The sequence below is a fragment of the Nyctereutes procyonoides genome, unplaced genomic scaffold (genome assembly GCF_905146905.1).
Source record: "Nyctereutes procyonoides isolate TBG_1078 unplaced genomic scaffold, NYPRO_anot_genome, whole genome shotgun sequence".
Lineage (NCBI taxonomy): Eukaryota > Metazoa > Chordata > Mammalia > Carnivora > Canidae > Nyctereutes > Nyctereutes procyonoides.
In genome coordinates this window covers 33331637-33347257 of record NW_026575042.1, presented here as the reverse complement: position 1 = coordinate 33347257, position 15621 = coordinate 33331637, and the positions used below count along the sequence as shown (strand labels likewise).

At 34.4% G+C, this 15621-nt stretch overlaps 1 protein-coding gene across 1 annotated transcript in view; it reads left to right on the top strand.

Annotated features, from left to right (window-relative positions):
* STAG1 (stromal antigen 1) overlaps positions 1 to 15621 on the top strand; it is a 397763-nt gene that overhangs the window by 252987 nt on the left and 129155 nt on the right. The gene's annotated exons all lie outside the window — the stretch shown is intronic.

Sequence of the window (15621 nt, the reverse complement as noted above, 5' to 3'; positions counted from 1 at the left end):
GAAATTGAGGAAGACAAAAGAGATGGGAAAAGTCCCATGCTTATGGATGGAAAGAATAAATATTGTTAAAATGTCTATGCTATGTAGAAGAACCTGTACATTTACTGCAATCCCCATCAAAAGACCATCAACTTTTTTTCATAGAGCTGGAACAAATAATCCTAAAATTTGTATAGAACTAGAAAAGATCCCAGATAGCCAAAGAACTGTTGAAGAAGAAAAACAAAGCTGGGGGCATCACAATTCTGGACTTCAGGCTATATTACAAAGCTGTAATCATCAAGACACTATGGTACTGGCACAGAAACAGGTACATAGATCAATGGAGAATAGAGAACCCAGAAATGGACCCTCAACTCTATGGTCAGCTAATTTTCGACAAAGCCAGAAAGAATATCCAATTGAAAAAACTCTCTTCAACAGATAGTTTTGGGAAAAATTAGATAGCCGCATGCAGAAGAGTGAAACCGGACCATTTTCTTACACCATATACAAAAATAGACTCAAAATGATTGAAAGATTGACTTTTAATAATTTTCTCAATTTAATTTTTTATTTTATTTTTATTAATACATATATTTATTTATTATTTTTTAAGATTTTAATTTATTTATTCATGAGAGACGGAGAGAGAGAGAGAGAGAGGCAGAGACACAGGCAGAGGGAGAAGCAGGCTCCATGCAGGGAACCCGACGTGGGACTCGATCCTGGGTCTCCAGGATCACACTTTAGGCTGTAGGCAGCGCTAAACTGCTGAGCCACCAGGGCTGCCCTATTAATACACATATTTTTAATTTTATCTTTTGGATCTAGCTTCCTTTAACAAGCAGACCAAAACACACCGAGGATCTAGCTTTTTTTTTTTTTTTCTTTTTTCCTTCTTTTTTTTTTGGACAAAATGACAAGATGGAGAATTCACCCCCAAAAAAAGAACAAGAAGTAGAAATAATTGCTAGGAACTTAATCGATACAGATACAAGTAAGATATCTGAACTAGAATTTAAAACAATTATAAGAATACTAACTGGCTAGGAAAAAAGTATAGAAGACACTAGGGAATCCTTTACTGCAGTGATAAAAGAATAAAAATCTAGTCAGGCCCGAATTTAAAATGCTATAACTGAGACACCAATCCAAATGGATATCATAACAATGGGGATGGATGAAGCAGATTAATGAATGAGTGACATGGAAGATAAAATTATGAGAAATAATGAAGCCGAAATGAAGAGGGAAAGAAAGGTATTGGATCACAAAGGTAGACTTACGGAACTTAGCAACTTCTTAAAATGTAATAACATTCCAACTCCCAGAAGCTGAAGAAAGAGCAAAAGGGGCAGAAGGTTTATTTGAGCAAATTACAGCTGAAAACTTTCCATAATCTGAGGAAGGACACACACATCAAAATCCAAGAAGCACAGAGAACCCCCATTAAATTCAACAAAAGCTGGCCCTCACCTAAGCGTATTATAGCCAAATTCAGAAAACACACAAAGAAGGGATCCTAAAAGCAGCAGAGGAAAAAAGCAACAAGGAAACAAGGGCTTTGAATGCCACACTGGACCAGGTGGACTTAACAGATATTTTTCAGAACAATTCGTCCTAGAACAGCAGAACACATTGTTTTCAAATGCATATTGAACATTCTCCAGAATAGATCACATACTGGATCACAAATCAGCCCTCATCAAGATCATTCTATGCATATTTTCACACCAAACACTATGAAACTTGAGGTTAACCACTAGAAGAAATTTGCAAAGACCACAGACACATGGTGGTTAAAGAGCATACTACTAAAGGATGAATGGGTTAGCCAGGAAATTAAAGAAGAAATTTTAAAAAGTATTTAGGCAACAGTCCAAAACCTTTGGGATACAGCAAAGGCAATCATAAGAGGGAAGTGTATTGTAATAGAGACCTACATCAAAAAACAAGAAAAGTCTCAAATATATAATCTAAAAGAGGAACAGTAAATAAAGCCTAAAGCCTGCAGAAGTAGGGAAATAATAAAGATGAGAACAGAAATAAATGATATAGAAACAAAAAATGCAATAGAACAGATGAATGAAACTAAGAACTGATTCTTCAAAGAATTAATAAAATTGATAAACCCCTAGCCAGACTAACTAAAAAAGAAAAGACAATGGATCCAAGTAAAATCATGAATGAAAGAGAAAAGATCACAACCAACATCACAGAAATACAAATAAATCATAAGAGAACATTATGAAAAATTATATACCAACACAATGGGCAGTCTGAAAGAAGTGGACAAATTGCTAGAAACATACAAACTACCAAAACTGAAAAAGGAAGAAATAGAAAATCTGAACAGATCCATAACCAGCAAAGAAATTGAATCAGTAATCAGAAATCTCCCAACAAAGAAAAGTCTGGCACTAGATGGCTTCACAGAGAAATTCTACCTGACATTTAAAGACGAATTTAATACTTCTCAAATTATTTCAAAAAATAGAAATGGAAGGGGTACCAGGGTGGCTCTGTTGGTTAAGAGTCTGAGTTGGTTTCACTGTATATCATGGTCTTGGATTCCTGAGATCAAGCCTGGCATCAGGCTTCCATGCTCAATGGGGAGTCTGCTTCTCTCTCTCCCTTTGTCCTCCCCCCCCCCCCACATGCTCTCTCTCTCTCTCTCAAATCAATAAATAAATCCTAAAAAAAAAAAAAAAAGAAAGAAAGAAATGGAAGGAAAACTTCCAAACTCCTTCTGCAAGGCCAGCATTACCTTGATTCCAAAACCAGACAAAGACCTCACTAGAAAGGAGAATTGGGCCAATATCCCTGATTAAAGTGGATGCAGACATTCTCAACAAGATATTAGCAAATCAAATCCAACAGTACATCAAAAGAATTATTCACCACATTCAAGTGGGATTTACTCTTGTGCTGCAAGGGTGATTCAATATTCATAAATCAATCACTGTGATACACCACATTAATAAAAGAAAGGACAAGAACCATATGATCTTCTCAATGGATGCAGAAAAAGAATTTGACAAAATACAGCATCTATTCCTAAAAACCCTCCACAAGAAGTGCCTGGGTTGCTCAGTTGGTTAAGCATCTTCCTTCAGCTCAGGTCATGATCCCAGCATCATAGGATCAATTCCACATTGGGCTCCCTGCTCAGCAGGATCTGCTTCTCCCTTTCCCTCTCCCCCTGCTGATTCCCTCTCTCTCTCTCTAATAAAAAAGTGAACTGTTTTTTAAAAAACCTCAACAAAGTAGAGGTAGATGGAACATACCTCAACTGTCATAAAGTCCATATACAAAAGACTTACAGCCAGTATCATACTCAGTGGGGAAAAACTGAGAGCTTTTCTTCTATAGTCAGGAGTAAGACAGAGATGTCCACTCTCACCATTACTATTTAACATAGTACTGGAAGTCTTAGCTTCAGCAGTCAGACAGGAAAAAGAACTAGAAGGCATACAAATACCAAGGAAGAAGTCAAACTTACTCTTTGCAGGTGACTTGACAGTCTATGTAGAAAACCCAAACAACTCCAACAAAAAATTTTTAGAACTAATACACAAATTTAACAATGTCACAGGATATAAAATCAATGTATAGAGATCTGTTGTATTTCTATATACTAATTATGAAAACAGAGAAAAAGAAATAAAAGAATCAATCCCATTTGCAGTTGCACCTAAAACAATATAATACTTAGGAATAAATCTAACCAAAGAGGTAAAAGATATGTACTCTGAAGACTATAGAACACTTATGAAAGAAATTGAAGAGGACACAAAGAAATGAAAAAAATTTTCTATGCTCATGGATTACAAGAACAGACATTGTTAAAATGTCTGTACTCTTCAAAGCAATCTACACAATTAATGCAATCTCTATCAACAGCATTTTTCACAGAGCTAGAACAAACCTCAATTTTGTATGGAACCATAGAAGGTCCCAAATAGCCAAAGCAATCTTTTTTTTTTTTTTTTTTTTAAAGGGAATTTTTCTTTTTTTTTTTTAAAGCATTTTATTTTTTTTAATTTTTATTTTATTTATGATCTTCACAGAGAGAGAGAGAGAGAGAGAGGCAGAGACACAGGCAGAGGGAGAAGCAGGCTCCATGCAGGGAGACTGATGTGGGACTCGATCCCAGGTCTCCAGGATCGCGCCCTGGGCCAAAGGCAGGCGCTAAACCGCTGCGCCACCCAGGGATCCCTAGCCAAAGCAATCTTGAAAGAGAAAAGCAAAGCTGAAAGCATCATGATTCTGGACCTCAGGCTATATTACAAAATTGTAGTCATCAATATAGTATGGTACTGGCACAAAAAGAGTTTAATGGAACAGAATAGAAAACCCAGAGATGGACCCACATGTATATGGTCAGTTAATCTTTGACAAAACAGAAAAGAATATTTCCAATGGAAAAAAAAGTCTCCAACAAACAGTGCTGGGAAAACAGGACAGCAATATGGAAAAAAAACTGGACCACTTTCGTATACCATACTGGAGCATAAACCCAAAATGGATGAAAGATCTAACTGTGAGACAGGAAACCATCAGAATCCTAGAGGAAAACAGAGGCACCAATCTTTTTGACCTTGACCTTGTCTGTAGCAACTTTTTACTAGACACATCTCCAGAAACAAGAGAAACTGAATCAAAAATGAACTGTTGGGACTTCATCAAGATAAAAAGCTTCTGCACAATGGGGGAAACAACAAAACTAAAAGCCTATGGAATGGGAGAGAAGATATTTGCAAATGACATATCTGCTAAAGGGTTAGTATCCAAAAACTACAAAGAACTTACCAAGCTCAACACCCAAAAGCCAAATAACCCAGTTAAGAAATGGGCAGAAGACATGAATAAATGTTTTTCCAAAGAAGACATCCAGATAGCTAACTGACAATGAAAAGATGCTGAACATCACTCATCATCAGGGAAATACAATTAAAAACCATGGTGAGATACCATTTTATACTTGTCAGAAATGCTAAAATTAACAACACAAGAAACAACATGTGTTAATGAGAATGCAAAGAAAGAGGACCTCTTGCACTGTTGGTGGAAGCACAAACTGGGGCAGCCACTCTAGAGAACAGTATGTAGGTTCCTTAAAAAGTTAAAAATAGAACCATCTACAATCCAGAAATACCACTACTAGGTATTTAACCAAATGATATAAAAATACAGACTCGAAGGAGTACATGCACCCTGATGTTTATAGCAGCATTATCAATAGTAGCCGAACTGTGGAAAGAGCCCAAATGTCCATTGACTGATAAAGGGATAAAAGAAAATGTGGTATGTATATATACGGTGGGATATTACTCTAGCATAAAAAGAATGAAATCTTGTTATTTGGAAGATATGGATAGAGCTAGAGAGTATATTTTACTAAGTGAAATAAGTCAGAGAAAGGCAAGTACCATATATGATCTCACTCATATGTGGAATTTAAGAAACAAAACAGATGAACAAATGGGTGGGGAAAAAAATAGAAAAAGAGAGATGGAAACATCATAAGAGACTTTAAGAGACCTGAGGGTTGATGGATGGAGGTAGGTTGAGGATGGTCTAGATTAGTGATGGGTATTAGGAAGTGTACTTGTTATGATGATGAACATTGTGAGTTATATGTAATTGATGAATCACTGAATTGTACTCCTGAAGCCAGTATTGTGCTGTATGATACCTAGAATTTACATAAAAATTTGAAAAAAGAAAAATTAGATTTTGTTTACAATGAAGTTCTCTTATTTTTCTGTTTACTGTTTCATTCCTGTTTTTATTTATTATTTCCTTTCTCCTGCTTAATCTGGTTTTCATTTGCTCTGCTTTTTCTCAAGTTGAAAAGTGTGGCAATTGAGTTGAGTCCTATCTTCTAATACTAGAATTTATTCCTGTAAGTCTGTCTGTTAGTACTGCTTTAGCTGTTTCCCCTAAATTTGGATATGTTGTGTTTCCATTTTCATTTCAAAATGCTTCCTATTTCCATTTGACCTATGGTTTATTTAGAAATGTAGTATTTAGTTTACACATATCTTAATGTTTCTGTTACTGATTTTTAATTTAATTTCATTGTAGTCAGAGAACATACATTATATAATTTGAATGCTTTTAAATGTTTTAAGATTTGTTTTATGACTGACAATGGGGTCTATCTTGATAAACATTCTATTTACTCAGGAAAAAGTACATACTGTGCTGCTGATTTTAGGTCAAAATCATTTGGTAGTGTTGAAGTCTTTTCTATCCTTTACTGATTTTGTCTACTTATACTTACCATTATTGAGAGGGATTTTGTGGGAGTACTTTTGTGTGCTTGATACAAGTCATTATTATGTAAATGATTTGCAGGGTTTTTTTCCTTGCCTGTGGCTCTGTTTTCATTTTCTTAATGACAACCTTTTGAAGAGCAAAAGTTTTCAGTTGATGAAGTCATTTATCTCTTTTTCTTTTTGATGTTATATCTGTGAACATTGTGCCTAAACCCAGGTTTTCTCCTTGTGTTTTATTCTAGAAATTTAATAGCTTTTAAATAAAAGTATATGGACCATTGTTTCAGTTAATTTTTGTGTATTTTGGATACAAGGATATACTCTATGTTTTACATATGTATATTCATTTGTCCAAGGACCTTTTGGTGAAATGCTCCCTTACTCCAGTTGAATTTTCTTGGAGGTTTTTTTCTATTTTGAAGTAGGCTCCAAACCCAACATGAAGCCCAACAAGGGATTTTTAACTCCCAAACCTGAGATCAAGACCTGAGCTGTGATAAAGAGTGGGATAATTAACTATCTGAGCCACCCAGGCCCACCCCCTCCCTTTTTTTAAAGTAATCTCTACACCCAGTGTGGGGCTCAAATCATGACATCCATGTTAAGAGTCCCATGCTCTCTCTACTGACTGAGCCAACCAGGTACCCCTCCTTGGAGCTTTTCTTTAAAACCAAATGATGATGAATGCAAAGATTAATTTATGGAATTTCAGATCTCTTTATCCTTATGCCCAGACCATCTATATTGATTATATAGTAGCTTTAGAGTAATTTTTAAGTCTTTGAAATATAATTGACATAGATTATGCAAGTTAAAGTTGTACAGTGTGATGATTTGATTCACATATATATTCTGAAGTGATTACCACTATAAGGTTATTTAACACCTCAGTCACCTCACATTAGTACTAGTTTTTGTGGTGGTGATTATATTTTAAGATTTACTCTTAGACATTTCGAAGTATGTAGTAAATGCAATTTTATTAACTGTAGTCACAATGCTATACATTAGATCTCCAGAATTTATTCATCTTATAACTGGAAGTTTTACTCTTTAACTAACATCTCCCCATTTCTCTCACTGCCCAGTCTCTGGCAAACCATTCTACTCTATTTCTAGGAGTTTGGCTTTTTTAGATTCCACATATAAATAGAACATACAGTGTTTGTCTTTTAGGATACGTTTTTAAAATTAGATTGTGTTAAATCCTCCTACTTTGTTCTTTTTCAAAATTGTGACGATTATATAGATTCTTTGCATTTCTGTATAAATTTTAGGATTAGCTTGTCAATTTTTACATAAAATTTTACTGGAGGGACATTTGGGTGGTTCAGTGGTTGAGTGTCTGCCTTTGGCTCAGGTTGTGATCCTGGGGTCTTGGGATGGTGTTCCGCATCAAGCTTACCACAGGGAGCCTGCTTCTTTCTCTGCCTATGTCTCTGCCTCTCTGTGTGTATCTCTCATGAATACATAAGTAAAATCTTAAAAAAAAAAAAAGTTTACTGGAATTCTGATGGAGAATATGATAACTCTGTAGACCAATTCAGAGAGAATTGCATTGTTCACAGTATTGACTCTTCCAATCTATGAATATAGATTGTTACCTCAATTTGTTGAGATATGCTTTATTTCTCTTAGCTGTTTTTTATGATTTTCCAGGTACAAGTCTTACATTCCTTTTGTTAAATTTATTTCTAAGTCTTTTCATTTTTATCCTATTGTACATGAAATTGTCTTCTTAATTTCAGTTCTAGATTCTTCCTTATTAATATATAAAATTGCAGTTTTTTTATATTCCTCCAGAATGACAAGTTACTTTCATTTGTTGTATCGTTTTGAAATTTTGTTTGTTTTTACAAGTTATTTAAGATTTTGCCTATACAGATCATATCATATGTGAATAAAGACCATTTTTATTTTTACTTTCTAAGTCTAAAGACTTTTTCTGTGTCTTGGCTTACGTCCCCTTCCCCTTCCTTTCCTTTTATAACCTTATTGCACTGGCTGTAGAATCTCCAGTACAAAACTGAATAAAACTAGTAAGAGAGGACAGCGTTTTGTTTTTTCTGATCTTTCTCTGATCTTGGGAAGACAATTCAATCTTTAAGGTTACTAGCTTTTAAGTTTTATATTAATATCCTTTACAGGATGAGGAAATTCCCTTCTAGCCTAATTTTCTTGTTTTTATCATGATTGGTTTGGGTTTTTTCTGTTTCGGTTAAGATGAAAATACAGACTTTTTCCTTTTTTATTCTATTAGTTGATCTTCAGATATTAAGCCAGTTTTACCTTCTGGGAAAAAATTCTACATGATCATGATACCTAATCCTTTTTTTATGCTGCTGGATTTAGTTTGCTAATGCAATGTTAAGGATTTTTGTGTATACTTCCATAGGGAAGGGCATTAATCTAGTTACTGGCCTTATAAAGTACTCTGTGAAGTGTTCCCTTCTCTGTTTTCTGAAAGAGTTTATGAAAGATTGATACTATTTCTTTTTTATAATTTGATAGGATTCACCAGTGAAGCCTTTTAAACCTATGGGTTTTTTTGGGTGAAGATTTTCAATTATTGATTATATTATCTTATTATAGATCTATCCCAGTTTTTCTGTTTGTTGATTCATTATAGAAATTTGTGTCTTTCAGACAATATGTCCACTACATATATATTGCAGATTTGACGGCATAATGTTGCTCATGGTATTTCCTTACCAAATTTTTTTATCTCTTTTTTTAAACGATTTTTATTTGTATATTTATTTGAGAGAGAGAGACCATACTCATGAGCAGGGGGAGGGGCAGAGGGATAGATGATCTGAAGCCGACTCTGTATTGAATGCAGAGCCAGCCATGGGGCTCCGTCTCACAACCACAAGATCATAGCCTGAGCTCAAACCGTGATTCAGACACTTAACTAAGCCACCCAGGAACCCCACGATCCTTTTCATCTCTGCAGGATTGTCAGTGATGTCTGTTTATTTTTTGTTTGTAATTTGTGTCGTTTTTTTTTTTTAATCTTGGTCAGTCTACTTAAAGGTTTATCAGTTTTTTTGCTCTTTTTAAAGATCAAATGTTTGATTTCGTTAACATTATATATTTTTTTATTCCCATTGATTTTTTGCATAATCTTTATTATTTCCTTTAATCTGATTGCTTTAGTTTTAATTTATTCATCTCTTTCTAGTTTCTTAAGACAGAAACTCAGATTACTGATCTTATATCCTTCTTTCTTTCTTATCTAGCATTTTAAGCTGTGAATTTCCCACAAAGCACTGCTTTCATGACATCTAAGGACTGTTGATATGCATGCTGTATTTTAATTTTTATTCCATACAAATTATTTCCTTACTTCTTTATTGTGATTTCTTTGATGGAGTTAAGTCTTTTGATTTTAAAATATTTGGAGGTTTCCCTTAATTTCTTTTGTTAATTACTAATTTAATTTTGTTGTGGTTACCAAGCATACTTTTAAGGGATTTCAGTCATTTTACCTTTAATGGGACTTATTTTTTCCCCCAACCAGTTGCATTACTGGAAAAAAAAAAAAATTCCATGCCAGAATGCCATAGATTTCTGCTGTTTTAACACAGAAGTTAACTTTTTTATGAATAAATGCTTCTCAGGTTTTTTTGATTAATTGTGAGAAAACTAAAATGATTGTTTTTGTCTTTTTAGTTGTTTTTGGGGGGAGAATGTTTCCCAACCACTTCTCTCTCCCATTGCCTAACCTTCATTTCTGAAAGGTGTTTTCTCTTGGTATGGAGTTCTAAGTTGACATTTTTTGGTTTTTTTAGCACTTTAAAGGAATTGATCCACTTACTGTAGTTTCCCTTGCTTCCAACTAGAAAGAAATCTGTCATTCTTTTCTAATATACTTTATAGTTAATTTGTCTTTTTGCTGTAGTTGCATTTAAGTGTTTTGTTCCTACAACTAGTTTTAACCAATTCTGTTAGGTTCTTTGGTGTCATTTGCTTAATGTTTCATTTATCTCTTTCATGCTCTCCTCTGGCCTCTTGAACATATATACCTGCTATAACAACCGTTTTAATACTCTTTTTAAATTTTTTTAAAATTATTTATTCATCAGAGACAGAGACATAGGCTGAGGGAGAAGCAAGCTCCCTGCAGGGAGCCTTATGTGGCACTCGATCCCAGGACCCTGAGATCATGACCCGAGCCAAAGGCAGCCATTCAGCCACTGAGCCACACAGGCGCCCCTGTTTTAATGTTCTTATAAATATTCATCCACTTTTTTGAGACACAATTATGTGTGATTCTTTCAGGATTTGTTCTTAAGGTTTGTTAAATGGACCAGACCAGCATTTTGTCTAAGACTAATTTCCTCCTGATACTAAGATATTATTTTCTATATTCTACTCAATGCCCTATGAATTATGGGTTTTTTTGCTCAGGCTCATTGGAACACAAAATATTCCAAGCACTCTGCGCTGTCTCCTCTTTCATTCTTTCCCTAGACTTGGGTAGCTTGTTCACATGTGTATGCTCTTTAGTACTCAGCTGAAGAGGTGATAGGGTCTTTGTGCAGATCCTCAGAGCTTCCTCACTCTGTGCATCTCTCCCTTCCTTTTACTGTGCCTTGTAAAAGTCTAGCCACTTTGTCCTATAGAGTTCCAGCTATTTACCCTCAACTCGGATATACCACAACTCTGCCTATGTTTCTTTGCTGATACTGCTACTTGGCAGGCACCAAGTAGCAAGACCTGAGCTGAAGTCAGATACTGACTGAGCCACCCAGATGCCCCAAAATGAATACGAATAACCTTATTCGTTTTAAGAATTACCTTATTACCTCTCAAAGATTACTTTTCTTCTCTGCCTAATAGCCAACATTTAAAAAAAAAACATTATTTTATGTATATTATGCATTTTTTAGTTTTTTCAAGTGGATATATAAATTCTGCCCATCATGACTCAGCCATGCAATGGGTGCAAAATACACATTTTTCTTGTTATTTTAGTTCAGTCTTCAACACTAAAATAATATAGTTCTTATTTTAGAGATTCACCCTTATTGAGTCTAGCTGAAGTTTTCAACTTGTTATCCTCATAGGAACAATTCTTTGATTTTCTGTTACTTTATTGATTTTTTTAATGAGGCCTTAAATAAACTATTATTGGCTCCGTCACCAGCTTTTGATACGTTAAAATTTCAACTAGTCATAAGAGGATTGCAAACAGTTAAGAATGTGACCTGCCTTCCAAAGTTATCAGTAGAGATACCAATCACTGATTTTTCCAGAAGTATTGGTTAATCTACTTTATTGATTAAGGGATGATGTTACTGCATGTACATACCAGAAGTAGGAGGTGCTGTGCAGCAGTATGATGCTTTAACACTGAGTCTCACCTGCCACCTTAATGTCAAATAAATAATTAAATATTAATCTATATGCTGTGTGATCTAACTACTAGTTTATAGGAAATATGGAAAATAGAACAGCCTTTTGTCTGACTCACTCTTCATAGTATTGTTTTAGGCCAGAATGTGATGAATTCTACAGACCATAAATGACCCAATTCCTTCAGCAAGAAAATGGCATATAATACGAACAAGTAGATATAAAAACACAGCTTAAAATATTGGATATGAAAAATATATTCGCGATATGTACATAAATATTTAGTCAGCAAGATATACTCTCAGACTATTGAAGAGGCATTTAGTGAATTAGAATATAATACTGAGGAATTAACCGAGGCAAAGGAGGTATGGAACATTTCTAATACATGGGGGATTGTTTGAGAGGCTTCATAAGTCTTTATATATAATTTTAAAAGAAGAAGGAGTTTTAGAAAGAAGTAGTGTTAATGAGATAACTGAAATTTTATAAAATTGGTTTAAAAAGGTAGAATTGTCAGATTGGAAAGACTTAACGAGTATTGAAGATAAGAAAAATATTTCATGTCTAGACATACCGTAGTCAAAGTACAAAACACCAAAAATTATGAGAAAGTCTTAAAAGCAACCAAAAAGGAAAGAGTGTCTGTTATTTCAGTGATGGTAAAGAGTTAAAAAGTTATTAGGCCATAAGAGCAAATAAATAATGGAAGAAGAGGTAAAAGAGGAAAGATTTCAACAATTTTGAAACAATGAAAAATGGATGTCTGTTGTTTTCTAGTTGTCTTTCATCTTTTTATACTACAATGAAACATTTTAGAATGTTTTCAGAGCTATTGTTACACAATACTGTGGTATGATTTATTCTGAACAAATAGCCATTTTTAAATTTTAGTCATCTTCCTCATATTTCATTTTTGACTTAACCTGTGTGTCAGTTTGATAGTTAAAATGTGAATATAAATTAAATATATTGTTCTTTAAAAGCTAATGTATTCTTGACATTCAACTTGTAATCTTATGCCTAAACTTCTTTAATAGTAAAATATTAAGGAGTAATACAGGGTAGCAGATAGCCATGTCACCTGCTCTGTATTTTGTTACTATTTTCACAAATAGGTAATGCAACAAAAATGAGATAGAAAACATTTCCGGGGATCCCTGGGTGGCGCAGCAGTTTGGCACCTGCCTTTGGCCCAGGGCACGATCCTGGAGACCCGGGATTGAGTCCCACGTCAGGCTTCCGGAGCATGGAGCCTGCTTCTCCCTCTGCTTGTGTCTCTGCGTCTCTCTCTCTCTCTCTGTGTGTGACTATCGTAGATAAATTAAAAAAAAGAAAGCATTTCCGATTTTTTATTATATATATTTTTTATTATATAGGTACTACATTTCTAATCCATTTTAAGTAACTCTGATCATCCTGGAATAATTAATTGAAAGATTTGGATTTAACTAGCAAACAGGAGAGTTTCAGCTATTCAGGTCTGCTTTTAAACATTGCTGCCTCAGAGAAGCCTTCCTTGACCCCATCTTCTCCCCTCCATCACTTTATGTGCCTCTGTTCCCTATACTTCCCTTTACTAACATTTAACATTTGCCAAGATAACTTATTTTAATCATCTTTCCATAAATTAAGGTCTTTATTCTTAAATTCTTGTTCTCAGTCTAATAATGGATACAGTGTATCTTTTCAGTAATTCTTAAGCTGTTCTTTTCTCCCTTGGGCTGTTTTTTAAAAATTCTCTATAGTTCTATTTTGGAAATTATAATTTTTTAAGCCAAGTATTAATGACAGAATTGGTTGAGACATGAATTCATTTTGTGCTACAATTTAGATAGCAGCCTTCTTGGCACTTGTAATTATTTCTCACTCTAGAGCTCTCATGAGATTCCTTGTATGTGAGAGATAATTGTAAGTGTCAAAACGCCCATATTAGCCAAGAGTTATTCTCCAAAATTTATATTGCAGTCATTTTAATTTAGTGTACTTCCTTATTGGGAAAGCATCTGTAAGAGTAGTATAAGAAACATTTCATTAAAATTCACTAGAGTTAAATTTCATTTTGTTGTAAGCAGAAAATAATTTGATTTCCATCTGCCATGAAAGTGATCCAAAATGAAAATTTTAAGTCCAGATATTAAAGGGTCACATCTCCCAAAAGGGCACACTAACTACGAGGATCAGCAAATTAAATTTTTCATAGAAATGAACATAATCAAATTTATGCTGTAAAATAGAGTTATAACAAAGGGTTAATTATTTTCTAGATTTTTTTTTTCCTTTTTGACTTCAGAAGTAAAATGTATCTTGACTTCAATTTAGTTGTTTAGATCAAGGCCCCTTTATCAGAATTATGAAAATTAGTTCATCTTAATGATTGTCTTTATACCTTCCCCTTGTATTAACATTTTAATCCCCTACTTTAATATTTGCTTTGGAATCTCCCAAACATCTGCAGGTAAACATTACTTTTCTAAATGGACTGAGGCTGTTGGAGATAGAGATTAAGGAGTTAAAAAAAAAGTTTAATATGAAAATCAAAGATTAGAAGAATATTTCAAAACATGTTGCATTTTTATTTTATACTTCATCTACTGAAATAGAATGTTCATAGAGGGTAAAAAAGCTATATCTGGTAGTAAAAAGATATAACAGAATTAACACCATAGGAGCTTGAAAGAATAATTGTTTGTATTTAGAGCAGAAAGAAGGCATTGTAAGCATAGAGATGACCACAGATACATAGATACTGATGCGCTTGAGCTATATGGATTAAGGAAGAACTCATTCATGGACCACACTATAAGAAGATTAGTTACTGGTATGGACCCTCAATAATAGTAGAAAGTAATAATATCTTTTGCCATGTAACAAATTACTCTAAAACTTGGTAATATAAAACAATGAACAGTTATTATCTCATAATTTAGCATAAGCTTTCTCATCAGATTGCAGTCAAGACTTTGGTCCAGGCTGCAGGCCTTTGAAAACTTGAGTAGGGTTGGACTATTTGCTTCTAAGATGGCTTACTCACATGGCTGGTACCAGTTATTTACCACATGGAGTTCTCTGTAGGGCAGCTAGAATGTCCTCAAGACATGGCTCAGAGGGAATGATCCAAGAGAGAAAACAAAGCATAAGTCACAATCTCTTTTTTGACCTTAACCTCGAGTCAAAATCCATCATTACTACTGCATTATGTCTGTTAGAAACAAATTACTAAGTACAGCCACATTTTACAAAATAAGAACTTGTCTGCATTAAAACTATTAACAAAGAATGTGTGGACATATTTTAAAACTACCACAAAGTAGTTCTAATTGTACTTATGATCTGTGATTATAGAATATAATTACTTGTAGAGAATGAAGGCAAAGGAGATTGGAGTTTTAAAATCTAAACAGAAGACAAATCCCTAGGGACTTTTAATAATAGCAGAATGTATTATTATCTGACTACACAGTCAAATTGTAAGTCTAAAAAGGATATAAAAATTTTAAAGTTAAGATGACCCTTAAGTTTAAGGGTCAGATTGGCATCTGAAATAGACAAGGAATGTGATTCCAAAAGACAAGTTGTATCAAAACGTTGGCAGTGCAACAGAGAGGATCTGTGTTCTAAGAACATAAGCTTTACAGAATCTAAGCAAAACTAAAAGTCATTAGTAATTTGGCATGGATATAGAAGTGGTTATTTAAAAAAAAGGTTGTTTTTTTTTTTTTTTTTTTTTTTTTTTTTATGATAGTCACACAGAGAGGGAGAGAGAGAGGCAGAGACACAGGCAGAGGGAGAAGCAGGCTCCATGCACCGGGAGCCCGACGTGGGATTCAATCCCGGGTCTCCAGGATCGCGCCCTGGGCCAAAGGCAGGCGCCAAACCGCTGCGCCACCCAGGGATCCCCTAAAAAAAAGGTTTTGAACAAGATTTCTTTACTGAAAGCTAGGCCTATATATTCTCTAGCCTTAGGAATTAGAGACTCATAATCTCAATTCCA